The sequence below is a fragment of the Eublepharis macularius genome, chromosome 2, assembly GCF_028583425.1.
Source record: "Eublepharis macularius isolate TG4126 chromosome 2, MPM_Emac_v1.0, whole genome shotgun sequence".
NCBI classification, from domain to species: Eukaryota; Metazoa; Chordata; class Lepidosauria; order Squamata; family Eublepharidae; genus Eublepharis; species Eublepharis macularius.
Genome location: NC_072791.1, coordinates 22,415,564 through 22,442,234, shown reverse-complemented (window position 1 = coordinate 22,442,234; position 26,671 = coordinate 22,415,564). Strand labels below are relative to the sequence as shown.

The 26,671-nt window shown below is 44.1% G+C and overlaps 1 protein-coding gene across 2 annotated transcripts in view; it reads left to right on the top strand.

The window, feature by feature from the left end:
• The window catches only part of RCOR1 (REST corepressor 1), a 168,606-nt gene that overhangs the window by 89,946 nt on the left and 51,989 nt on the right, over nt 1–26,671 (top strand). The gene's annotated exons all lie outside the window — the stretch shown is intronic.

The window sequence follows — 26,671 nt, the reverse complement described above, 5'->3', positions numbered from 1 at the left end:
CTGGTTCCCCCGAGCAGCATAAGAACATAAAAAGAGCCCTACTGGATCAGACTAGTGGATTATCTAGTCCAGCAGCTCTACTCATATAGTGGCCAGCCAGCTGTCTTGGACGGCACACAAACGGCACAGAGGACAGCACACACAAACAGCACAGAGGCCAATGTCTTCCATCACTGTTGCCTCCTAGCACTGGGTTTCAGAGGTTTACTGCCTCTGTATGTGGAAGCTAGTGGCCATTGATGAACTTATCCTAAGCATAAGATACAGAGGTCTTTGAAGATTGAAGTGAGTAAGTCTTATGTACGCTGTGCTCAGGGAGATCTAGTGGGTTAGACCTGGGTTTGATCAGGCCTTAATGAGGTGCAAACCAATATTCGTCATAAAATTTACCTGACTGACTATGCAGGTCATGTTACAAATTAATATATATCTCTTCTCACATTGTACAAAGAGTATTGTAATCACCGTGGCCGAATCCACACATCTCAAGTTTTCCGCTTTTTTCCTGCCCATTATTTACTTCTCAGAGGGCTGTTCACATACTCTTACCTCAATCCCGCCATTCTCTCGCGTCTTTTGCGTTGCGCCTCAGACGAATTTGTCATGCATTCAAATGCTTCTCTTGCATGGTTCTCACCATAGATGTGGACAAATAGAAGCGTTTCACAAGGAGACCGTCCCCTTCAAACCACCCCACTTCCGTGTTTGCAGCCTTTCCGGAACACCATACCTCTTTGCCGTGCAGTTATCAAGCTTTTCCACTCTCTCCGCAGCATGCCTGCCTGCCCGCCCTCCCCCCCTTTTTTTCAAAAAAGGGGACTTTCCCAGCATCGTTGCACAATCCCGGCCATAAATCTTAATCAGGGTGCTCCAAAATCCCCGTGGAGACATCAAGGGGTGGCATCATTTCCATTTCCGTGTCATTTTTAGGATGCCGAACAGTCGGAAATATCAGTGACTGTTAAAATTAATTTTTTTTAACTGTTGAAATTACCATTATAGCGGAAATCTGTCATTCTAACATTACATTCAAGCATCAAATAATTAGTCTGCCCATTTGGAGAGTTTGGATCACCCCCACCTTAAATATCAGTTCAAATTAGCCCACCAGAACAATGGTCCAATGGATTTCAAAGAAGAAGGCATAGAATAATGTTAACCAATCACAGGCATCATAGGAGTGTGGCCTCGCCATAGCAATTTAGCAAAAAAACGCTATAGCGGAAATCTGATGAAAAAAAAAGAAAAAAAAATGAATGTGATGTCATCATCGGCAACGTCGGATCTAAACCCGCCCCGTATTGCGTGATTCTACCAGGGATGTGGACGAAGTATAGTGCGAGGCAGCGGCAGTAAGAGAAGGGATATGAACACAGACTGGGACATTGCGGGATAGAATCCAGCGCGATTAATGCACATGAAAAGCGGAAGGTAGGGAAGTGTGGATTCAGCCCATGTCTCTAGTCGCCACCTTTGTCACCAGTGAAGGCGGGGGTGGGGGCACTGAGAGCGGGATTTGAGAGTGGGTTGGATAGTACAGGAAGAGGTGGTCCTTCATATCCTGCTGCAGTCCTTTGGTCGTGCTAAAAATTGAATCAAGTGTCTTTATTTTTTTCTTGAACATATGCAATGCAAAACAAGTATTGTGGTATACTGTTTTTAAATTTTTACATGGATCGTTCCAGTATAAAGAACTTCCAGATAAACTTTAAATTTGAATATAATTTTTAAACCACATTTGAGATGAATTTTTCATTTGGTGCAGAAAAGATAAGATTTGCTTTGATCCTCTGATAAGTTCAGTTGGGATGGCAACTTCTGCATTCTCATTTGGTCATACATGTTAATAAAGTAGTAGGACCTGTTGGCATTTTTCAGAGATTCTGGTATTTGGCAAGCTCCATGTATGCTACAAGCTGTGAACAGTTGTGTATATAGGCCTTGGAAAACGGGAAAACTTTTTCCAAGGTGTTCTAGTTTAACTTGAATGTTCACACCGAAAAAAAGATCTTGGTATATGGATTGCACGTTTTCCTGAGGCGGAGGGGATTCCTTTTCGTCTGGCCACCCTGTGGTGCTAGCAAGCTGTTGCAAGAGCCAGGGAAACCTTCATGAAAACTCATTTCTTCATGAGTGATACTGGCCAACATAATGCATGCCTAGCTTCTGATCTAGATTTATAACTCTCTCTTTTCTCATTGCTGCAAAAGCAATTGGGTGAAAGGAAGACCGGCAAAATCATGCATACTTGGAGTCGATGAATGCTGATCTCGGAGAATGAAGCACATAAAGAAAAACAGAGACAATTCCACCCCCCTCCTCCCCAATCTTGTGTTCACTGCCAGATTCTTTGCACTAGCCAGGCTAACGGTAAAGACTGACAGTTGTACTAACTAATCACTCTCCAAGAGAGGCTGAGCCGATGTTCCGAGAGCAGGGCAAGCGTGCTCTTTTACTTCACCAGTGAAATTACCATCTGCCTTGTTGCAAATGAATTGTATCGGATCTCGTGTGCCAGGAATAGAGCTTTTAAAAACAACAGCTTCCATTCTGAGAGGTGATTCGTTTTGAGCTTGTTGACATTTAAATATGCAGAGTTTTAGAGGGACAACCCTGTGTCAACATCTTGTACACTTCAGTCACTAAAAGCCAGATCACAAATCAGGAAACTTCCAGTGATGTGCCACCACTTTACCAAATACTTGCTTTCCATCCTATCCTTCTCAGAGCTCAGATGGTTATCTTGTCTCCAGCCATTTTGTCTTCTCAGCAACCCTGTGAGGTAGGCTAGGCTAGGCTGAAAGAGTGAGTGATTGGTCTCAAGTCTCCTCAGTCCTTGTCAGACTCTCTAACCATTATGTCACAATTGTAAGGATTACAGCAAAATATTGTGCACAAAATGCATAAGTTATTCTAAAGCATTGGACTCCTCTGTTCTAAAATATGTGATTGTTTTTGAACCCGAGGATTTTTTTTCACACTGATGTTTCAGTGGCTACTTAGTTTGAGCCTCAGCCTGCAGCGTGGTTTGTAAAACAAAAAAAGAAAAAAAAAGAAATGATGATGATTTATAATTTAACTGTACGTAAATATGTGTTCTTTAAACATAGTTGCCCTCCCCTGAACTGTTGTGCGTCTTGCTGGAATAAATAAGCTCCCCTTCCCAGCTGAGGAAAGTGGAAACTTGCAAGTTATTCAAAGAATGAAAACTCAAAATTGTTAAAAGCTGATGTAAAATAATGGGTACACTCAAGGGTTTATAACGTGCTTAGATATAAGAGATTTGCTTTTAGTGAGGTGTTTCTATCCTTGCAAATAGAGATGGGCATGAAACGAACCATGGAACAAAATTCCGTACGCAATGGCTGATTCGTTTGCACCGAAACACATGTTCCGTGGGAACGTGATTTTAAGGGAAAAATGATTTTTTTCCAGCTGTTCCGTGGCTGGTTCGGAGTTTCGCAGACCCCACGCCGGTTTCAGCCCATCGTCTGAACCCAGTGCGGCGGCCGTGAAACTGACAGCCCCTTTCTCCTGCTGCCCAGGCTGTCAGTTTCACAGACCCTTCACTGGAACCAGCACAGGGTCTGTAAAACTGACAACCTCTTTTCCTGCTGCCCGGGCTGTCAGTTTCACAGACCCCGCGCTGGAACCAGCACAGGGTCTGTAAAACTGACAACCTCTTTTCCCGCTGACCGGGCTGTCAGTTTCACAGACCCCGTGCTAGGTGCAGCCCATCGGCTGAAACCAGTGCGGGGTCTGTGAAACTGATAGCCCCCTTCTCCTACTGCCCAGGCAGCAGAAGAAAGGGGCTGTCTGTTTCAAATGCCCCGCACTGGCTTCAGCAGCCGGTGCAGGGTGGTTGAAATGCCACGAACCACAAACTGGGAAAAGGTTGGAAGTTCGTGGTTCATGGAATGCTACGAACCACGAATCACGTAGTTCGATTTTTTTTTGTTCGTGCCCATGTCTGCTTGCAAATCTACTGAAGTTATTAGCATACCAAAAACAAAAAACACCAACCTGCCACCCAACACACCACATATTACTGGCCTTTAAAAAAAACCCTTAGCTTTCTATCAGTTTCCAGAAGCTTCCCTATCTGATATGTTTGTAGGCAACACTTTCATTTTATTAAATTTATAACATTTGTACCCTGCCTTCCCTCTTGACTGACTCAGGGCCGTTTATCACAGGGAAGTGACTATTTACAAGCTTATTGTAAATGCTAAAGAAAATAATGGAGGTGTTGGGGGAAGGAACTATTGCCCAGAGTTTCCTTGTACTGAGAGTGGCGGGGTAGTGAAGTGATAAATGTGCTGGACTTGGAGATGTCAGCTGAAATCCCCACAGGGCCATTTAAGTTTTCTGTGTGACCTTGGGGCAGTTGTGCCCACTCGGTCTAACCTACCTCACAGGGAGGTTGTGAGAGAAAACTAGAGAAGGGAGAAAGATGTATGGCTGCCCTGAGCTCCTTGGAGGACGGTAGGAGATAAATGTACTTGATAGTTTCTTGGCTTGGTGCTTGAATGATGAAGTGTGAGGAGAAGGAAAGGCCATGCTTTACATCATACAGCCCCCCACCCGTTTGTATTTACTCAGTGGCTAGGTCTTGGACCAGCCTAGGCTTTGAAGACTAGAAGTTCCTGTTAACTTGTAAAACCAATCCAATTTATTTAATTGTGATTCTTTTTTAATGGACTGAGGATAGAGTAATGGGGATAAACTCAAGTGTTACTGTTGTTTAGACATTTGTCCTCTGCTTTTCTTCACCAGCAAGATTCCAAAGCAGCCCTTCTGTTTTGTCCTCACAGCAACCCTGTGAGGTAGGTTAGGGTGAGAGGTACAGGATCACTCAACGAGCTTCCATGGTAGGGATTTGAACCTCAGTCTTCCAGATCCTAGCCTGACATTATAACCATGATACCATACTATCAAAGTTAGGTTGTGCATTGAGTAATTCTGATACTCGTGTCCTGAATCAGAGAGTCTAATCTGAAGGGCGTTGACATCTTTAATGTATTGGAGTGACTTCAGGTAGCATAAGTGGCACAGAGAAGTAGATGGGCCAGGTGAACTATGTACTTCTGCAGTAGTGTCCAAAAGGGAAACTGTGTGTATGTGATGCTCAGAACCAGCTGTGCACCTTACCCTCAACTCTTCAAGTTATATAAGATAGATAAATAGAAAGTTTCCCTTCAGACCTTAATTGGCCGAAGCACACATCCTTTTCTCTCTGATTCTAACATTCAAAGTTGCATGGAGTCTATGGCCCTTAAGAATAGGAGCACTCTTATCTAAGCTGTGGGGTAGGGAGAAGGGAGAGGCTGGAGCCAGCTTCTTGATACCCAGTGGCTGTTTGCCCTAGTGCTAAAATACGCTTTGCACGTTTTGGCTCCGTGTTTTAACCTGAAGCACATTCTGGAGCAGTCCCAGCAGGTCAGATCGGCAGTGAAAGTTGCAAGACCGGAACACTGGGAGCCCAGCGATGGCTCCATGGCAGACTGGAGCCAGCCCATGTGCAGTTATTATTAACCCCATGAGAACGTGAAGGCTTTGGAAAAGTTTTCAGGATATGGCCTCTTGCCAGATACTTATTGCCTTTAGGCTGTATCTGGGTGAGAACTGGGGAGTTACAAAGAGAAGGGTTTTTTGTTTATCGTTTGCGTAAAGCTTGAGAATAAGTTTAAAGCTAATTCACAACTGCGGTTCACAAACAAGCTTTGGAAGAGGCAGCTGTTAGGGGAGCAGTTCTAATTATGGGTAAGTTGGTACTCTGAACCCATAATGGGAAGGAGGATTAGTTAACACTAAGAATTTTGCAGGGCAAGGTCATGCTGTTACATGTGCTAGGAGCCCATGAAGTCATACATCTGGAATGTGTTAAGACTGTATGTGAGAGCGTGCCCTCATTCCTTACCCCGGCACGTATTTTTAATGTTGCTGCCAAAGTTCTTCAATGTAGAAAATGCACCGAACTTTTCTTTTATTGCCTATCCTTTAAAAATACAACAACTTCCCACATTTATGGCATTGTTTGTTTGTTCATTGTTAAAGTTGTAAAACTTTTAGAACTTATGAAGTCATAAGTAGGGACCCAAAGCAGCCCATGTTGTTCTCCCTTCATTCATTTTATCCTCACAACCTCCCTGTGGTTAGGCTGAGTGTGTGTGACTGGCTCAAGGTTACCCAGAAAAAAATTATGGCCAAATGAGGATTCAAACCTGTATCTTCTGGGTCTTAGGACAGCACTTTCACCACTGCACCACTGTGGCTCTCAACTTCCGAATCACTCAAATACATTTTATGTATTTGGTAAAGTGGGCAATGCCACAATAAATCCAAGGGTGGCTCTGAGCCTGAACTTCTGAAGGCCAAGTGGCATACTGAGGGGGCACTAATTTTTGCAGATTCTCCCCACATTGCATCCAACAGTGTTGGGTGCTGTGTTTCACAGCCGCAGCTGGCTGTGGCTGGGATGTAGGGTTGCCAGCTCCAAGTTGGAAAATTCCTGGAGATCCGGGGGAGAAACCTGGAGAAAGTGGGGTTTGGGGAGGGAAAGGACCTTGGCATGGCATAATTCCATAGAGTCCACCCCCCAAAGTAGCCATTTTCTCCAGGTGAACTGATCTCTGTGGCCTGGAGACCAGTTGTAATTCAGGGAGATCTCCAGCCACTACCTGGAGGCTGGCAACCCTACTGGGATGTGGAGGGAGGAATGTTCAGGTCTGGATTTTTTGATCCAAATCCTGTGATCCTTTCAAGGTGACACTAGATGCTTGGTGACCTTTTCATTTAGGTTAAAAAGTCTCAACACTAACTCTTAAATTACCCCTCTCCTTTTTACAAAGAGAGAGCTTTTCTGATAAGAAAAAATAACAGCCCTGCTGGTTTGCCAGGGAGGCCTGATAACCATAGAATAAGGAGGCTCCATTTCACCTTGTTTGTTTGTTTGTTTGTTTATAGTCCGCCTCATGGCTAATGCCTATTGATGGCCTGTCCTCCATGAATTTATCTAGTCCCTTTTCCCCACAGCCTTCTAAGTTAGCAGCCATTACTACATCCTGTGTTGCTGAATTCCACAATTTAAATTGTGTGGGAAATGTACTTTCTTCTGTGCATTCTGGAAGGGATGAAAATGGACCTCATTGGTATGAGGTGTGCAACTCACCTCTTAGACGTGATTCCCCTGAATGGAACTTGGGAATCAATTTTTTTTTTCCCCATTTCCACAATCTTCAGAGGGATTATAGGCTGGCTTGGTGCTGTGCCTGTAAAATGTAGTGTGTGAATTGGTTTTAATTTGCCCTGTTAATTACTCAGCAGGTACCTCCTCTGCTGTACTTTCCTCTCCATAGGAAACCCTAAGAACTAAGATCTGTGAGGGGAGGCTGGATATATCTAATTACCAGCATGCTTATCAAGCAACAATTTCTAGGATTCTTTGATAGAAGCCACTGTGCTAATCCTTCTCTGCCCCCCTCCCCTGGTTTCTGAAACCCCTGACATCTGTAGAGGAGCCTAAGAGCTCTTCGGAGCAGTACTGCTCCTGCCTAATACAGAAAAGCATTTATGGAATTAATGATTATTTATTTATTTAAAATGTTTACACGCCGCTCCTCCATTAATAATGTCTGTGGTGTACAGTTCATCAAAGTGTAACCACAGCATCAGTCTCCAAAATAAAAGTCAGCCAGCTCCAATAAAAACACAACATCAGATACAGACCAGGTTACTCATAAAGCCACAAAAGAGTAGATAGACTAAGCGAACAGAGGTAATTATATAGTAATATATATACTTTTATCCCACCCTTTCTCCAAGGAGTTCAGGGTGGTGTATGACAGGGGTCCCCAACCTTTTTGAGCCTGCAGGCACCTTGGGAATTCTGACACGGGGTGGTAAGCGCAACCACAAAATGGCTGCCACAGGAGGCAGAGCCAACCACAAAATGGCTGCCACAGGAGGCAGAGCTAACCACAAAATGTCAAGAAATGAGGTCATGCCTAACTAATAATATTTCTTCAGGATTTTGGGCAGAAGCTGTGTTTAAGATGATGATTTTAAAAATGAACATATTGTTTAAAAATATTTTTCTTTCATACACATGGCTTCCTGTGAAGATGCTTGTACTGTATTGGCAGCTGTTGCCAAATTAACTGTTAGGGAATTTCTATGATCCCTGTTCTAAAAGACCTATGTACGAGCATTTATTTGAGTTGACCTGTTGCACAGAAGGCAAAAGTTATTATTTGTAAGCAGATTCCTTATGGTGTTGTGGTAAGTAGGGTTAGAAAGTCCTGTTGCAAGGACAATATCTCTCTTGTTTTGACTTTGTACTCAAGGATTTAGCTTGGATAAACACTCTCTGATGGGAAATGTAGGCATCCTGGTCTTGCAGCTTGACTCTCTGACTGCTGTCCAATGGACTTTTCAACTGTCACTTGTCCAACATTCCGCCAAGCTGCCTGCATTTCCCATCAGAATCTTATATACTTTCCAAAGTTAATTGTTTACAGAAAAGAGATAAAGTTGTTGTACAAAACTAGATACAAACAATTCTTCGGGATCAAATTCTTCAGGAGACATGACACAAAACAAGTCTGATTGACAAGACAGTCAACTCTCTCTGTAACATAAACATGTTACATGTCTGATGCCACAAAGGAATTTTGGGTGTCTTCCTGAGAGCGGGACCACAAGTGACGCCTGACACAGGTTGGACACTTTTCAGCTTCCCTCAAGTTTTGATGGGGAATGTAGGCATCCTGGTCTTGCAGCTGTAATGGAGAGCCAAGCTGTAAAACCAGGACCCCTACATTTCCCATCAAAACTTGAGGGAAGCTGACAAGTGTCCAACCTGTGTAAGGCGTTACTTGTAGCTTGGCTCTAAATATCTCAGGGCCACTTATATTCTCTCCACTTTCTCCACATTATCCTTACAATAGTAGCTATGTAAGGAAATAGATCAAAATGGGTAGCCGTGTTTGTCTGTAGCAGTAGAAAAGAGCAAGAGTCCAATAGCACCTATAAGACTAACAAAATTTGTGGTACTATATGAAATTTTGTGAGTCACTGCTCACTTCTTCAGATTCTTTCCGAAAGCTCATACCCAACCACAAATTTTGTTAGTCTTGTAGGTGCTACTGGACTCTTGCTGTTTTCTCCTGTAAGGAAATTTCGGATGAGGAAGAGTGTAAAGTAAAGGTAGTGATGGCCACGCACCTAGATAGTTAGGAGGTTAGTGATCAAGTAGTGATCAAGTGGAGCGCAAGTGAACAGGGAGGAATGCACGTGAGTCCGTTCACTTGCCGTTCAAGTGTCATTTGTCACTTGTAGCTTGGCCCACTCTAACTACTACCCCACTAGCTTTTTTTTTTTTGACCAGGGGTCATTTCGTAGAAAAAAAGCTGGAGGAACTCATTAGCATAACTCATTAGCATATGCCACACCACTTGGGATCACCAGAAACGTGTCATTAGCATAACTGATTTGCATATGCCACACCCCCTGACATCACCTATCCTGGCTGTTTTGGACCCAATCCTGGCCATTCAGGGTCGAAATTGGGTCCAGAATGGCAAAAAGGGGCTGCAAATGGCTGAAAAGGGGCCCAAAATGGTCAGGATCGGGCCGCTGCTGAGCGGGAGAGTGATCCACCACCCCGTCAGAGGCCCGATCTGGGATGTTTCAGCCCCAGTCCAGGCTGAAACAGGTCCAAAATGGCTGAGAGTCAGGTGGGCGGCGCCAACTGACATGTGACCTCTTTGGGGAACTGCCGGAACTGTGTTCTGGCATGTTCCCCCTCAAAATGAGCCCTGTTTTTAACTGAGGGCCATAGAAGGATAATTGGAAAAAAATTCCAAGGGTTATCCTTTGCTTTTTTGCAGGACTAGTGGAAATAGAACAGTTTAGGCAAAGCAAATGAATATATGGACCAATACTTTGTTTGCGTAAAGTGTATGAATTGTAAAAGTTGAGTTCCCTTGGTATGCAATTACTCCCCCAGAATATATATAGAGCTCAGCATATATGATACTTCGTGGTAAATTGTTAGAAGATAGCGCTGCTTGTTTCTCACAGTTTGCATGAATGTCTGGGAATATAAATTTAGTTAATGCACGCTAAATTTATTGGGTTGGTCCCAGATTTGCTTGACACCAATGGTACCACATTATATCTGCTTGTCTGCTAGCATTAAACATAGGAACCGGGGTGAGAACAAGACTTAAAATCATGGCTTGAAACACACACACACCTCTTTGTAATGTGTGGCCTGATGAAGAGTTCTGGTGAATTCTAAAGCTTGCACGCTGTTCTGTGCCCTTCTGGTTTGTCCTGATAAAAGGTATTATGTGGATTGTGCATTGATTCTGGATTTTCGACCAGCATGGCAGCAAAAAACTTTCCCTGATCCCCTTCCATTTGTACCTTTATGATAAGAGATTGAAATGTGAGCGCTAAGCTAAGGGCCGAACAGAGGCAAATGGATTTTCAGGCCAGGTTCGATCATGACTTACTGGTACTTTGCCTTCTGTGAAATCTGTGCTGACTAAATTGGCCCACCACGCTTGGTGTGGAGTCTTACTCTCAGTGATAACATGTGCTTTTAAAATTCGCTGTGTTGTTACTTGAAGGACTTCTTTGTAACTTGAATCCTTCCAGCAGCATCTATTTTGTAATCGAGTTAAAAAGAGCAGCCGCATTCATGACCACGTTCTTTTTATAAGGGGAAGACGCTGAGGTGGCTAGGAAGATACCAGGCTAAGAATGTAATGTACATCTCCTCTTTGTTCTTAATAAGAAGTCCTGTTCCTTGAAAGTTTTTTCAAGTGTTGACTTGCTCTGTGGGTCGACGCCAGTGTAGTATAGTGGTTAGAGTGCCAGACTAGGACTCAGGTTCAAATCCCACTTCACCCACAGAAACTTGCTGGATGGCCTCAGACCAGTGTCTTTCTGAGTCACTCCCCTGCCTCAGGCTAACCTACCTCACTGGGTTGGTCTTTTAAGGACAAAATGTGTATGTGTGTATCATATGCCGTCAAGTCGCCTCCGACCTATGGCTATCCTATGACAGAAAACGTCCTATCATTAACAGACTTGCTCAGATCCTGCAAACTGGAGGACATGGTTTCTTTTATTGAGTCAAGCCACTGCGTCGCACAGCTTTGGACATTCCTTTTGCATCTATTCACACCCGCAACTGGACGTCGTTTCAGCTTTAATCCAGTCCCATCATTAAGAATAGTGCTAGTCGTACTTGTCCTCGGCTCTTCCCCAGTAGCCAATTGAGTGCCATACGACTTGGGGGGTCCTGTCTTCCAGCACTATATATTTTTTTTCATTTTGGATTGTCTCATTATAGGGTTTTCATGGTAAGAGATTATCAGAACTGGTTTACCATTGCCTTCTTCTGCTTCTCAGCACTAACCAGGGTTAGTTGAAATGACGCTGCCATTGTCTGTGAAAGATCCTATAATGTAGGAGTGGAAAACAACATTGTAAGCTGCTCTCTATTGGGGAGAAAAGTGGAGTATAAAATACTTAAATGAAATGATAGTCCTTAAAGGCTGTTGTGCAAACAAGATGGATCCAAGTCTGTCTTTATGCAGAGAACCTATGCCTCATTCTCTCATAACATTAATTCAAAGAACAACAGATAATGATGGAATAGTCGGAGCAACCAAAAACACATCCAGAATTCCAAGTGAAAAATATTTTGTTTAGGAAGAAACCTCCAATCAAATCAGCACTCAGATGTAATCGATTAGTAATAAGAGAGCGGTGCGTGGAAAGCAAAGTTAAATGGCTCTTACTGCTTTCCTATTGGCGTCTCCCCAGTGCTGCATAGTGAGTTACGATATATTGGAGGCCCCTTCCAGATGCTACGGTTAGAGCCAGAAGATTGCAGACCATGGCTTGACCAGCCCAGTGATGTCACCTAACAAGCTCTCCTGTTATGGAGGAATTGCTTTTAAAACCAGTAGTGAACCTGCCAAGTTCTGGAAAATCACGTTTCATATCCTGAACAATGCACAGGCACATTTGCCAAGAAGCTGTTGACTGTAACGTTAACGCTTCCTATGCGCGCTGGGGGCTGATTTTCTCTCTCTCTGTCCTTACCATCTTCTGCAGTGCCCAAGCAAAAGATTTATGCATTTTGGAGTTATTTTGGATCTTTCCTTCAATCTCACAGGAAGGGAGATGCTGGCTCCTCCACCATCTCAAACTTTGATTCATGTTTCCAGCATGAATTAAATGAATTCTGCTCTCCTACTAGTCCAGAATAAAGCGTCTTTTGCTGTAGGCAACTTGGAATCTATGAGCAACTTGGAATCTTTTCTTCCAAGGTTTGTTGTCTGAGTTTTTTTTAACTGTTGCACCATTTTCCCTGGATTTTTGTACAACTCCAAGCAGCCCCCCCCCAAAAAACCCCAAAATCACGAATGCATTTAAAATACAAAAATACTGAATCATAAATACAACTTGGTTTTAGAAAGGATACCAGACTATGCAATCACTGTGTTCCAGTTGAGTATTTAGAGAATTGATTGTCTTCCCATTTGTGTAACCTGCGTGGGGTTTTATAAATAAGTGGAGGAGTTTTTCAACTTCTTAACAGGCCACAGCAGATGGGTGAAAAGCTACAGTTCAGCTCTGCAGTTCTCGAATTGTGCAGAACTGGATTTTTTTCCTTTGTCTTGTTCTTGAGGCAGCTGCGCAAGAATGCCGCAAGGTGGCAGGATTGCTTCACTAATGGTCTCTGTGCCAAGCCACCTGCTGTCTGCAAAGCAACACCACTGGTTCGTTTCTTCCTCTCTCTTTTTATAGCAAAGGTTAAAACGGCTCCAGGTATTTTGTTTAGGCTGTCACCATGTTCCGGAGCTTGAAGATGTTTTTGGGATTTGCATGCAGATCGGCATTGGGTCCGCTATATGATAATGGGTTTTGGAGCAGAAAGGGAGGAATGAGAAATCTTTGCTTGCTTCTGTCTTAGCCTTCTCATTGTTTGATCAATGCTAGAACCCGCGTCAGGCATACTAATATGGGGGATGCTGCCGGAACTGCCGCTGTGTCCTCAAGTCACCCTGTTCTCTCAGTGCCTTTCAGCACGTAACAGACAAGGTGTTCAGAGCCTCTTTGCGGTACCTTGTCACGTACTGGTGAATTAAGGCTGCTGGGGTAGCTTTGCTTTAGGATTTCTTGCGCTTTTCTTCAGGCTCGGCTGGTATGAATCCCCCTGCCCTGAACGGTATGATGTGGGGAGTGGATCCGTGGGTCCTTTCTGCAGCAGCCGTATGTAGCCAGCTGAAGGGTTAGGAAGCAAGATTTAAAGACCATGGTGTGCATGTGTGTGTGTATGTGTGTGTTGGAGGGAGTGGGGAAATATACAGAAAAGGGGCTATAGTTTTAGAGGTTGCACTCTGTCAGATGGGAACCGGTCATGGCAAAGCTGTTGTCACCAGGCTGTGGGTCTGGGGGTAGACCCCAACTCCAAATAGCCACGCGCACGGCTTACCCAAAGCACGACAGTATTTTTCCAACGAATACCTCTTCTAAATAGAACTGTTCCCTGCATTATGCTTTTTTCAGATATGGGATGGCTTTGTGGTTATCAACCCGTAAAAGAGATCTTAGTTGATTTATCACAGCAGCACAAATTTGCATACAAATAAAAGAGAAAGTAGCATGCTTTTTGTTTTTTTTAGATGATGCACGCCCTAGCGCTCTCTGTCTTGAAAGAGGCATTCCTTCCTGAGCAACAGAGAGAGGAGAATGCCTCTTCTAAGGCAGTGGCCGTCCATCCATGGTTTTTATAAGCATTTGTATTAGGAATAAAATATTTTGGTGTCTAGTTCCTCTTTTTTTAATAAATCAAAAGGTTTTGAACTGACTGTTCTAACCAATCATTTGACTAAACATTGCTGCTGTGGAGGACTCAGGGATGTTCAAGTGCCCTTGTATAGCAGAAATACCCGACTGTTTCCTGAACAGAGTAAAATTCTAGACGTCGGCTTTGCAGTGTGTGGGCCTTTTGTGGAAGCTACTCACATGCAGGACTGATTCATAAAAGAAATAGATGCATGCATGAAAGCTTGCAAAGGGCTTGCAGGGTATTTGTGATACCCTTATCAGCATTAGTCATAGCCTGAAAGGGGCTGTGTATGCGAAAGCCTCTTTACACATGTTTAAAATGTAAGCCTAAAAAATGAGAGGTTAGGCACATCTGTGCTTGGCAAGTGTAGTTGTTAGGAAGCTGTGATTAGCTGCCACCCCCTGTTGAATGTACAATGTGTGGGACATCAGTTAGTCTATAAGGTGCTACTGGACTTGAATCTTATCATTCATTCATTCATTCATTCATTCATTCATTCATTCATTCATTCATTCATTCATAGTTCTCCTTTCTCATTGAGACTCAAGTGTGAGATTAGTATAGTTAATATCAATAACATTTCCATAAACAATGCCATAGGGTAAATAGATACAAGTTCACAAAGACGTAGCATTAGCAGGAATCCAGTACAACATAGTGGTGAAGTCTACGGTTCCTAACTCATTAGCGGATCAATTGAGGTCCCCTCACTACTATACAGCCCTCCTATCTGAGTAAAAAGTCTTTTTGAATAATTTGGTTTTGCATTGTTTGTGGAAAGCCAGGAGAATGGGGGCTCTCCTGACCTCCTCAGGCAGGCCATTCCACAGGGTGGGGGCCACCACAGAGAAAGCCCGTGTGTGGGATGCTGTTGATTTCTCCTGTGTGTAGGCTGGCACCTGCAAGAGACCCTGTTCGGAAGAGCGAAGCTTCTGTGGAGAATATAGGGAGGGAGGTGGTCCTGTAGGTACGCCAGACCAAGGCTGTGAAGAGCTTTGTAAGTGATAACCAATACTTTGAACTGAGCACAGTAACCAATGGATAGCCAAGGGAGTGACTGCAGGATGGAAGTGATGTTCATGCTCCTGCTCACTCCTTATAACAGTCGAGCCACAGCGTTTTGCACCTATTGGTGTCTCCTAGTTAGTTTAGATGGGAGACCTATGTTTAGTGCATTACAATAGTCAAGCCTTGATGTTACCATAGCATGGATCCAGGTGGCCAGGTCAGCCATGTCAAGGTAAGAAGCCATTTTCCAGGCTAGGGAGAGGTTGTAGAAAGCATTTTTTTTAGCAGCTGCCTTAACTTGTTTTTCTATTAATAGTGCTGGATCCAGTATAATCCCTAGGCTCTTAACTGAATCTGCAAAGGTCAGACAATAACAATAGCAACAACATTCGATTTATATACCGCCCTTCAGGACAACTTAACGCCCACACAGAGCGGTTTACAAAGTATGTTATTATTATCCCCACAACAAAACACCCTGTGAGGTGGGTGGGGCTGAGAGAGCTCCGAGAAGTTGTGACTGACCCAAGGTTACCCAGCTGGCTTCAAGTGGAAAAGTGGAGAATCAAACCCAGTTCTCCAGATTAGAGTCCAACTGCTCTTAACCACTACACCAAACTGGCTCAAACTCCATCGAAAGTGGGGAGTACAATGTCCTTCAGGATCTCTGCCTTCCCAACAAGCATCACTTCTGTCTTGTCTGGGTTTAATTTCAATTTGTTCATTTTCAGCCATTTTACCACAGCTGTCAGGCAGCAAGCCAAGATTTCTGTTGAATCTTGTGGGAACCTTGATAGCGAGATGTAGAGTTGGGTGTCATCTGCAAACTGATGACATACAACATCTTGTTTTTCTACTGCAGAACAACACGGCTCCCCACCTGGGAAATCAGTGTTTGTCTGCCTGTAATGGTCTTCATGCGAGAAGCCAACAACCATAGTAACCGTTTACATAGTCCGGTGGTTTCCATCCTCTGCAAAGGGCTATGGCCCAGTGATAGAGCATCTGCTTGTCTTGTAGAAGGTCCCAGTTTCAGTCCCTGACACTGGCAGTTTAAAAACAGCATCAGGGAGAAGCTGATGTGAAAAACCTCAGCCTGAGACCTTGGAGAGCTGCCGCCAGTCCAAGCAGACAGTACGGACCTTGATAGGTCATGATTCAGTGTAAGGCAGCCATAAGTGTTTATCCTTGTTAAGCCTGTGGACTCTTGTGGAATCTTGAGAGAAGGTAATGAGGGCCATCACAAAATGGCTGCCACGGAGGACAAGGCCAATAACAATGGCTTCTAGAGAGCCGTCTACCAGTTGGGGTGGATCCTAGTACAAAATAGCTCCACATGAAGGCAGGATTGTTTCTCTTGGTTTGGCAAGGATACACTGTTTGGTTTCGGTTTCTAAAGAAAGAGGAAGGGTTTGCTTCATAGCTACAGGTAGAAGTTACTTGCCCAGAGATATAACAAAGTCTGTGTGAGCAAGTCAAGAGCACACAACTGTGCCTGCCCATGATGAACCCTCTCATTTGCTAACCAGCCATATGGTAGAGAGTAGCCTAAAAATCTTTGTATTGCTTTCCTGTTACTCAGACCCTTTGGATTTTTTCCTCACAAGATTCAAAAACCAAGCAGATGCCAGGAAACACTTCTGGAGCCATAGGCTTGCCAAGTATCCCAGTGGAAAGTTCTATTGCCTGTCTGCTGCTTCTCCAATTGGCAGCGATGTCGCTATGTCACTTCCAGATAAGACTCAGAAATGGCAACGGGTAGCTCTAGGAATCGCTGGAAACTCTATGGTTTTACCAGAGAGTTTCTGGCAATTCCTGGAGCTTTTCTTTGTCATTTCCAGGCTTTAGTTGGAAGTGATGTAGCAGCATTAGTGATGTCACCAGTATTTCATGCCCCTCATGTCCCCAACCCCATCTACCTGGCAATCCTATGTGAGCACCATGTTGGGAGTCCCGGTGATGTCCTTTAAAAAAGCTATTTCTGATCTCTTCAGTACTGTGTCTAGTTCACAATGCTGAATTGTAAGCTAGGAGATCATCCCTTATGGAATGGATCTATAGGAGGAGTATAGGAATAACAAAGAATCTACAAGACAGGTTATTTATTTTAAAACTATTTTATAGACTCTCGACGATGGCAGTTTACAAGATGATAATCAATGAAGCAATTGAAGCCAGCACTAGCAAAGCTAAAGCACCTTCAAAAATTTAATATCTCTTAAAAATTAATGCAGCAATAAAGCCAGCATCAATCACAGCAAATAAGAGTCAAGGGCGGGGTGGTGGGGGGCAGAATCAATATATCAACCAAAAGCCTTGGTGCAATGAGAGGTCTTCACTTGGAATCTCAAGTTAGACAAGCTTGATTCCAGGTATACAGGTGTGGGTGGGCATTATAGAGTTGAGGTGATACCATCAAAGAAGGGGCTTGGCACAGTGGGCATTAGCTTGGATTGCCCAAGGTCCCAGGTTCAATCCCCGGCATCTCCAGCTAAAAGAACCAGGTAGTAGGTGATGAGAAATATTGTCACCCTGGAGAACCGCTGCCAGAAGGCAGGTTCAGGTGTGAAAGAAGTTCCTAGACCTTGCCAACTTCCCTTTCCAAGGCCTGCTGCTGATTGACGTAACTGATAGGCAGGTTCACATGAGAGCAAAAGAGGAACTGCTTCTGTTTAGACTAGAGACAAGAATTGGAAGGCAGGGCTGAAAGCGGAGCCACTGTTCTTAAAATCCATTGAAAAGATCTCTGAACAGCTCCTGCCGTGAAATGCTTGAGACTTTGTGCTTGCTTCACCACAGAACAAATGTCACCCTGCAGAAGAAGTAAAACTACTTACAAACACCTGCTGCCAAGGAAAAGCAGGGAATATTTATCTTCCATTTTGTTTTGTGTCTCTTTCCCCCCCAAAATCAGTCTTCTCCTGAAAATTAGTCTTTATCCAGCCAGTTCCATCACTAGAATTTGCAGTGTATAATAGCTTTTTAAATTAGTGGGGACTTGTGTTTATGAAAAATTACTGATTATTCCTTAATTAATCTCAATTGCTGATGGTTACTTAAGCTTTCCATTTTTCATAATTAACATAATGAGCTAAAAAGATTAGAGTGAAAAAAGATGTTCATCCTTAGCGTGCTGCTAACAAATGAGCTCAGACAATCACTGTGGGCTCATTCACATGTTCGAAAATGCTGGAAATTGACACGTATGATGGGGAAAGCTCTTGCGCATATGCCTAGCACCATGCACTGAAGTCAACTTGTGAATTGGGCACAGACATGTACAATGCAGCCATTAACTTTTTTAAAAAATGTGGAAGGATAACAGAAATCATAAATGTTGTCTCTTGCTGATTTCACTGGCATCATTCTATCTAATTCTGAACCAGTACATAGAGTGCAGATCAAAAAATTCACAGAATGGAGGCAGTGGCAGACAAAGGATCTCTGTATAAGCTGAAGGAATTCCAAGGTTTGCAGGGGGAAAAATCAGGGATAAAAAATCCAGAATAATAAAAACACCTGTAGCGTTAAGTAAAGAATACCCACTGAACTCTCAGTGGCCATTTTGAGGGTTGCTAGGCAACTTCATCAATATTGCTGAGCCTTTGTTTCTATAAAGCAAAGTTGTAGGGAGGAGATCACAGGTGAACTGGGAGGCCAAACAGCCTTGGAAAAGGTCTCTTCCCCTCCCAAACTGCCATGTCGTCTGATGGAAGAGGTCTTGCTGGGCAATGCCCAGCGACAACTCATAACCCACACAATTGGGCCCAGTAGCCAGTGTGCAACCTGGGCCCAGCAGCTAGTGCGTGAGTTTTGCAACTTGGCCAGATTCTTCCTTGGGAGACGGTGCCAGGAGGATTGAAGAAGGGAAAACTGGACAGAGGGAGTAGCTAAAGGTAGGTGGGTGGGAAAGAGAGCAGAAAAAGTGGGCAGGCTGTGGGGGCTGCTGGGGAAGGGAAGAAACAGTGTTTCCTACACAGAATGCTGGGTGCATTTTTAGAGAATTCCCGTACTTACATGCTTCATCTGCTTGGCTTGCTGTCTTGAGTGTGTGTATATCATATAGGGCAGTCAGTGCTCCTTCAATTAAATACATTGTTATCAGCAACACACATCTCACCAACTAGTTCTGTGCTCCCAAGAGAAAATGGGCATAAATTATAATGGAAGCCGAACAAGGAACCTTTTATGTCTGATTTAGCAAGGAAGTTCCGTTGTCCTCGGGAATTCACAAGGGGTGCTCTTGGGTCTGTCTAAAACAGCAAGTCTTCCTGTTGGCTGAGGTTCAGTCCTGGCTGGCACATGCAACAGGATAGGGTGATAGACTGGTGAAGCAGTGAATAATACTAGTTCAGGCAGCAGGAAGAAGATCAGATTTTTGATCTGAGATCTTCCCAGCAGCAGAAGGTAGCGGGCTGGGCTGGGCCTTTCTCCTTGATATGGGAGTCTTTTTCATTTAATTTCTACATACAGTCTGAAGTGATACACTCCATTCTGCCTCTTTTGGATTCTACCAAGTCATTCTGCTGCAAGTGCATGGCCAGGATTGCTCCAATCATGAAGGGAGATGGTGCCTCTCCTGTACTTATTCCCAGCACAAGACCGTAGCCTCTTCATGGAGAAGTGCCCGCCCATGTACCTAAGATCTTCTGAGCCCAACGTATTAAAATTTAGCTGCAAGTCAAAGCAGGGCCTATTTGGTAGTATCCCCAAATGAAGAGAATGAGCTCCTCCAAGGAAGTTAATTGGAGCCCATCCCTTTTCAGTCGTGTGTGTGTGTGTAAAGTGCCGTCAAGTCATAACTGACTTAGGGTGACCCCAGCAAGGGGCTTTCAAGGCAAGTGAGAAGCAGAGGTGGTTTGCCATTGCCTTTCTCTGCAGGGCCTTTCTTGGAGGTCTCCTACCCAAGTACTGACCCTGCTTATCTTCTGAGATCTGACGAGATCGGGCAATACCAGGGCTTTTTTTCAGCAGGAACGCAGTGGAACGGAGTTCCGGAACCTCTTGAAAATGGTCACATGGCTGGTGGCCCCGCCCCCTGATCTCCAGACAGAGGGGATTTGAGATTGCTCTCCACACCACTGGTGCGGAGGGCAATCTAAACTCCCCTCTGTCTGGAGATCAGGGGGCGGGGCCACCAACCATGTGACCATTTTCTCCGAGGGCAACTCACTGAGTTCCACCACCTCTTTTCCCAGAAAAAAAGCCCTGGGCAATACCATGCTGTCCTCCCCTTTTCAGTCTAAATGGGGGGGGGGGAGAGAGACACATTTTGCTGAGCAGCAGAGAGAGTGCAAACTTTTGGGGTGCTGAAAGGACCAGGTTCAATTGCTGCCATCTGAAGAGTATGTTAGGAAAAGGGACCAAGGGGAAAACCTTGTTTTTCTCTCAGATCTTGCACCGCAGTTAATCATTGGACTAGTCAGGAGGACTAGTCTAGATGGATCCAAACTCTGTATAAGGCAGTTTTCTATGTTTATTCCCATTTTAAGCCTGTCCCTTTGACTAAGTGATGCTACTGGTTTTTGTACTTCTCTTGGTTTCAATTTATATTATAATTTTGGTGAGCTGCCTTGAGCTTTAGAGGCCACAGGCTTATATATAAATACAATCATAAAAAGGGTGAGAGATTGCCTCTTGCTGATCTCATTGGCATCCTGAGAGCTTAAGATGTAGAACAACACTGGATGAATGTTACCAAAGATCAAAATACGAGGTGTGTAGATGATAAATGGAAAGCAACACCTACAACAAATGACCAAAAAAAAATTGTGAACAAAATGCTGTGAAAGCTGTATGCCCACACTAAGATCTGATACATGAAGGAAGCAAAGGAATATTCACGGGGACCTAAAAATCAACTTGCTTGACCAGATCAACAGTCCTGTTTACTTCAGCATCAGCTTCCAGCAGCAGCGGCCAAATTTCTTATAAGAGCCCGAAGTTGAAGTCCCCTTTCTCCAGCAACCACGATTCGGAGGTGCTGCTTCTGACCATGGAGAGACCACTGAGTTTTCATGGCTGACTAATGGCTGATAGACCTTGCTGTTAATTTTTCAAATCCTCCTAGGCCTGTTAGAATGAAGAAGTAGCGTGGATTGTACCACTTCATACAACTCCTGGGACAAACCATTTTCAAAGTTCCTTTATGTGCAGTCCACGGTCGTAGATCCGGAGGAGTTAGCCGTGTTAGTCTGTAGTTGCAAAATAGTAAAGAGTCCAGTAGCACCTTGAAGACTAACCAACTTTATAGTAGCATAAGTTTTTGAGAACCACAGCTCTCTTCATCAGACGCATCTAATGAAGAGAGCTGTGGTTCTCGAGAGCCAGCTTGGTGTAGTGGTTAAGAGCATGGGACTCTAATCTGGAGAGCTGGGTTTGATTCCCCACTCCTCCACTTGAAGCCAGCTGGGTGACCTTGGGCTAGTCACAATTCTCTGGAGCTCTCTCAGCCCCACCCCACCTCACAGGGTGTTTTGTTGTGGGGATAATAATAACATACTTTGTAAACCGCTCTGAGTGGGCATTAAGTTGTCCTGAAGGGCAATATATAAATCAAATGTTGTTGTTGTTATCATTATTATTATTATGCTACTATAAAGTTGGTTAGTCTTTGAAGTGCTACTGGACTCTTTACTATTTATGTGCAGTGGGTGTGTTGGGGAACCCCAGCTCCCTACTATGGCGAGCTAACATATTGAGGGAAAGATTTTATGGTTTAGCCTTTTGCCTACTGTGCTTGCTTTCTGTTTTCAGGGTGTTTTTAGCTTTCAAGAGCGTGATTTCCCCAAAATACACACTGAAGTGGTGCAATCTTTTCTGCCACGTCATTCTGCCACATTTCTATAGTGGTCCTCAGCTAGTGGATGTTTCGTGAGTGACGTGCAAAGTTCTTCCTTTTAGCTACCAATGAATGTACCTTTGTACAGCAGTTGAACACAAGTTTCATTATTCTGAGAGAGGGAGAAAATTTTTAATGTTCTCCACACTTTAATTGTCCTCCTTTTAGCTGCTACCTCCCCCCATCTTAAAAAAGTCCCAAATACTTCAGCCGTTCCTTCCAGGGAGCGTTTCAACAAGTCCCTCGATCATTTTAGTTTTCAGTTTCACTATCTTTTCTATGATTTTAATAGCTTTTGTGAGATATGGTGGCCAAAGCAGTGCACGGTGTTCAAAAGGGGGCTGCACCATTAAATCAGATCATAAAACTTTAAAAAAAAATGAAATACAGAAACGTAGTCATTTCATTTTTTTAAAAAAAATTCCAGTCATTCCTTTTCTTAACGTGGGAGCTTAAGTTAGCTTGTAGGTTATCAGTTAATCAAAGCATTAAGACTATTCATTAAAATCCATTTTTAAAAGCACCTCATTGAAAAACTGAGAAATCAGACCTGAAGCAGTGCAATGTCCAGATTGCCATGGGATGGATAGCAAGGGTAGGTGAGTAGGACCTAATTTTCCAAATCCTGGGTAAAAAGGAAAAACTTTGTCTGATGCTTAGAAGAGAACAGGTGGAGCTCACTCAGGACCCCAGCTAGAGTTGCCCTGTCTCCTCTGGCACTATCCCACCTGCTTGCGGGGAGGGTGGGATATTAGTCTAATCAGGGCTTTTTTTCTGGGAAAAGAGGTGGTGGAACTCAGTGGGTTGCCAGCACAGGGGGCAACTCTTGGTGGGAGGTAGTGCCCCTGGTACCACATGCACGTGCGCAAAGTGTGCGCACGCTTCCAGGACCGCACAATGATGTCATTTTGGGTCAGCTGGAACAAGGGAGGAGTTTTTAAAATCTTAAATCACCCTTGTCGAAAATGGTCACATAGCTAGTGGCCCCACCCCCTGATCTCCAGACAAAGGGGAGTTTAGATTGCGCGGACGGCAATCTAAACTCCCCTTTGTTTGGAGATCAGGGGGCGGGGCCACCAGCCATGTGACCATTTTCAAGAGGTGCCGGAACACCGTTCCACTTCGTTCCAGCTGAAAAAAAGCTCTGAGTCTAATAAATAAGTCAAATAAATGAAAGGAAACAAAACTAAAACAGCCAACAGGAGAATTTTTTTTTAAATTGCCATTGGTGACATGCCACTTTCCAGGAAAATTGGAAATGATGTCACACCTATCTAGAAATTATTGGGAACTCTGTGGCAGTGACATCATGATGTCACTTCCACGTTTTCCCAGAAGTGACATCATGCTGTCTCTTCTGGCTGCCCTGCTCGTATCCCTGCACCACCTGGTCTCCATAGAAAAGGCCGTTTCCCACCTGCCTAGTGTCAGAAGGCATACCTGCAAAACTGATCTGAGCAGGTAGATCAAGATGGGTAGCCGCATTAGTCTGTCTGTAGTAGTGGAAAAGATCAAGAATCCAGTAGCACCTATAAGACTAACAAAATTAGTGGTAGGTTATGAACTTTCATGAGCCACAGCTTGCTTGTAGTGGTAGGGTATGAGCTTTTGTGAGCCACAGCTCTCTTGTGAGCTGTAGCACTCGAAAGCTCATACCCTGCCACTAATTTTGTTAGTCTGATAGGTGCTACTGGTCTCTTGCTCTTTTCCACTGATCTCAGCAGGTAAAGAAGAAACAGATGTTAGAAAAAACCTCTCTCAGGAGATTGATGGGAGGGCAGAAGAGGAGATTCAAGGTGGAAGTCTGTGGTATCTAGACCACACTGCACCACACTGAGAGTCAGTGTGTTGCAGTTGTTAGTGAGACCTGTGTTCAAATTCTTACTCAGACTGACCTCGGGCCAGTTGCTCTGCTGCCTCACTTACCTCATAGGGTTAGAAAACGGCAGAAGGGATAATGCCTTAAGCTCTGTGGAGGATCTGTAACACAACTACTAGGCCTTTGGAAGTTGTTTGCTCGTGTCTGTTGCATGGGAATTTTTAATTTCTCTTCTAATTTATCTAACGGATCACTTTTTTAATCCAGTCCTTTCCCCCAAGTGGTTCAGCGTGATGCCTATAGTTTCCAAGTCCTGATCCCTCTATTTTAGTCTCACAGCAGCCTTGTAAGGAAATTGAGACAGAGTGAGCGGCTGTCCTAAGATCAGCCTGTGAACTTTGTGCCTGTGGGGAAATGTACCTGGTTCTAGCCCAGCACTTTGACTGCAAGTAGGTAAAGGGTAACTGATGGAGATCAGCTTGTTTTGAATTCACTTATGAATCTCCAGATTTTTTTCCTCTGCCTCAGGCTCTGGCAGCCGGATTGCCTTATTTTTGTTTGTTTGTATGCTTATTCATTTCATTTGTATCTCACCTTTCTCCCCAGTTGGGGCCCAACGCTGACTGATTACCTTGTCCTCCTCTCTTTCGTTTTATCTTCACAACAACACTGTGAAGTAGGTTAGGCTGAAAGCGAGTGACTGGTCCAAGGCCACGCATAATCACATAATAATAATAACCTTCGATTTATATACTGCCCTTCAGGACAACTTAACTCCCGCTCAGAGCAGACCTCAGAGCAGACCTACCTCACAGGGTGATTATTGTGGGAAAAATAACAACATACTTTGTTGTTATTTTTCCCACAATAATCACCCTGTGAGGTAGGTGGAGCTGAGAGAGCTCTGAGAGAGCTGTGACTGACCCAAGGTCACCCAGCTGGCTTCAAGCGGAGGAGTGGGGAATCAAACCCGGTTCTCCAGGTTAGAGTCCTGCCACTCTTAATCACTACACCAAATTGGCTCCCGCGAAGCTTCCATCGCAGAACGGGTCTCTCAGGTCCTATTCTAGTACTCTAACCACTATACAATACTCTAGCTCTCATATGCATTCTTCCATATTGGTTTAACTTATTCTAACTTGTCCTCTTTTAAAGTAATGTAATAGAAGGCAAGGCAAGATCAGTTGCTGAAATATGTGGTTCCTGCCGGCTTAATGGAATGGTTTAGAGGGCATTTTTATAAGAAATATTGCTTATGAGTAATGTTTTTATGTATGTTTTAATGTCTGTGGAAACTTTTTAGCTAGATTTTCGTGTGTATGCATTTTACTGTTTGGTGTTTTTTTTTTCATTTGTGTGATCTGCCTTGAGTCTCTGGGAGAACGGTGGATTATAATTGAAGTAATAAAATACAAATTGTGCTCTGCATCTGTTTAAGCACTTGCCTAGCCTTCCTGCTAGTTGAAAATGAATGCTCAGTAGCCCTTCTGAAACAATTGGGCTTCTGTAGACCACTGGTTGACTGAAGGAAGACTGCAGGGGCAGACAAACTATTGGGCGATTACTCCTTCTTGAGACCGGGGAGTCCACCTACCATGTGTTTCATAGCTAATAGGATACAAGCAAGACCACAAAAACCAAGTGAGGCTCTGGTAGTTTCCAGTTAAGTGCAGAGTGCCCGAGGTCTCTGTGTTGCCCTGATCTGAGAGTTGGAAAGGAGGAAGCTAGGCTGTGTGGTTGAAGGTTTTGAGGGGTCAGAGGAAGGTTCACCCCTCCCAATGTCTAGTTCGGTCTATTGCATGCTTTGGGGAACTGAGGGGGTTTCCTTCTGCTTCTTTCTGACGTCATGATGGTCTCAAATAGAAACATTTATTTATATTCTCCCTCCCCTGCTCTGCTAAAGAGGTCAGGGTAGGTTAGCACCGGACTGTGACTGAAGACTAGAAATTGCCTGCAGGCTGCTGAGAAACTGGTGACCCAGCTGTGACTTGCAGCCTCCAGTGAACAGCACATTCCTCTTGGCCTGAGCCTAGCCTTTAAAAACAAAATTGACTGCACATAGTTTATTTTCAGTGCAAAAGCACTCTATGCGTGCCTTTTTTTCTTCTTTGCACAACATCAGTAAATTTAGAGAAGCGTTCAGTTGGGAGATCAGGACAGTGCAAATGTTCTGTGAACGAGCCCAAGAACACACCTGAAGCTGCCTTATACTGAATCAGACCGTCTCTCCATCAAGGTCCATCTGCTCAGACTGGCAGTGGCTCTCCGAGGTCTCGGGCAGAGAGAGGTCTTTTACATCACCTTCTCCCTGGTCCTTTTAACTGGAGATGACGGGGATCGATCCTGGGACCTTCTGCTTGCCAAGCAGATGTTCTACCACTGAGCCCATTCCCTTATATATTTGGAGCTGATTAGCACAAACCAGAGATTTCTAAGGAGTTCAAAGAGGAAAACTGCACAGTTTGCATTTCTTCATAGCAGGATTACAAACCGGTTTTAAACCCGTGCCCGTGATCTTGGTTTTGAAGGGTAAAATGCAAACCCCAGTTTATTGGTTTGGATGATGCAGCAGAAATACTGACTCTCCTTATGCAGAGGTTTTGGGGGAAGTAGTGTAAGCGCCAGCTGCATTCACACAGCTCCAGCGCATGGTTTGGCATCACGTCTGAATCTGTGTAGACTTCGTATTTTTTCCTTTGTAGCAATCAGACGAAAAAAGATGCGAAGTGATTTGCCTTTGCGACTTGCCGTTGCAGCGGTTGATGCATAGCCTGCAGCAGCCATAAGAGGGTTAGCAAGTTAGATATTCATACCTTGCTTTTCTCTCCAATGGGGATCCCAAGTGGCTTGCTACATTGTAAGCCTCCTCAGTTTTATCCTCAAAACAACACCCCTGTGAGGTAGGTCAGGGCTGTAAGAGAGCGACTGGTCCAAAATCACCCAGCCAGCTTTTATAGCAGAGTGGGGATTCGAACCTGGGACTCCCAGGTCCTAGTCTAGCACTCGAACCACAGCACCACACTGGCTCTTGTAAGACACTTGAGAACGATGCAAAACTGCTTATCCCTTACTCTTATTTCAAAAGTGTGGGGGGAGAACACTGTTCAGAAACCATCTGTTAGTCTGT